General features: G+C 45.5%; 1 pseudogene; it reads right to left on the bottom strand.

Moving 5' to 3' along the window:
- Positions 1–799: 799 nt before the first annotated feature.
- On the bottom strand, positions 800–1,170 carry LOC102819726 (annotated as a pseudogene).
- Between the last annotated feature and the right edge of the window lie 161 nt (positions 1,171–1,331).

Here is a 1,331-nt window from a genome sequence, read left to right as displayed (position 1 = left end):
GCTGTATCTATCTTATTTGATTGTTCCTATAGCGCTTTCCTGGCTTCTTCCTTATTTTTTTCAACTCCATTGTATAGTATGTTTTTCTTTGGAGGTATTGCTGGTTTATTGTTGATTATTATTAAATATCATTTTGGAATCTTTGGGAAGAGGCAGGGGGAGGAATCTTTGTTGAGACAGAAGGCCCTAGAATAATCACTATTCTTCTGTTCATTTAAATTCAGCCAGACCCTCGTCTTCTTCTCTCCAATCTGTATATTACATGGAGGCCCAGAAATTGAGAGAGTTACTCAAAAAACAAAAAAGGGAAAAAAGGAAAGGTGAAGACCCCAATCACCAAGTGCGACCGGTTTCCATGCAAAGGGGCAGTGCCTGGCCCAGCCCTGTAAGACAGACTGTCAAGAGCTAAGGTACACAGGTCAGCCTCTCCGCCTCTCAGGCCTCAGCTCAAGCAAAGCAGACATAGCAGAGTGGAGCAGATGCCTTTATTGGTCTGACCAGCATGGTACCAATGATGGGCTCAGGCAGAGCTCCCCTGGCTGTCCTGGCTCCTGCCTTCCCTTCCCTGGGAGTTCGCGCCACACCCCTGGGAGACAGGCGTGTCCAGCAGGAGTGACAGACAGAGCCAGGATAGGAAGTAACGGGGTTGGGATCTGCAAGGGACTCTGGGTAATGTAAAAAATGTGGGATAGTGAGGCCACCCAGTAAAATGTTCAGCAGAGCAGAGGCTTTCCTTGCCCAGGCCCAGCCCTCACCAGGAATGGGCAGATCCAGAGGGAGAGCCTCCTATCATGGCCTCCTACTGGGCCCTTCGTGCCATCAATATCTCCGGAATGTTGTCCTCAGCTTCCTTGATGCTCCACTCAAGGTAGAATTTTTTTTCTGTTCCAATTCTTTAATTTTTTCTTCTACTATTTTCTGTTTCTCTAGTAGCTGGTTATGAATTATCTCCTTGGACTGAAGAATAAACATTCTTCCTACACCTTCATACATGCTAGTTTCATCTACCAAAGTCATAATCTCTGTATCTGTAAGATGTGCATGCTTTTTCGTTCTGTTTAGCTGTTAAATCTGTATGTCTGCAAGCTTCACCTTCTGTTGAGTGTCAATAACTTTGGCGTGAAGCTCTGTAAAGGCCTTCTTCAACTCCATATCCATGGGGGCTGCCATCTTGGTTTGCTCTTTGTGCCTGCGCGGTCCATTGTATAGTGTTTTGATACATTTTATAATCATTTTTCTTAATTCCTTCTCCGGCATTTCCAAAGCCTGCCCATCTTCCAGTATGGAGTGTAGGTCTACTCCCAGCTCATTTGCATCAGTCACTTTATCTC

Source organism: Chrysochloris asiatica, unplaced genomic scaffold, assembly GCF_000296735.1.
Source record: "Chrysochloris asiatica unplaced genomic scaffold, ChrAsi1.0 scaffold00337, whole genome shotgun sequence".
NCBI classification, from domain to species: Eukaryota; Metazoa; Chordata; class Mammalia; order Afrosoricida; family Chrysochloridae; genus Chrysochloris; species Chrysochloris asiatica.
The sequence above is the reverse complement of the archived record's forward strand: the minus strand, read 5'-3'. Positions and strand labels throughout refer to the sequence as shown.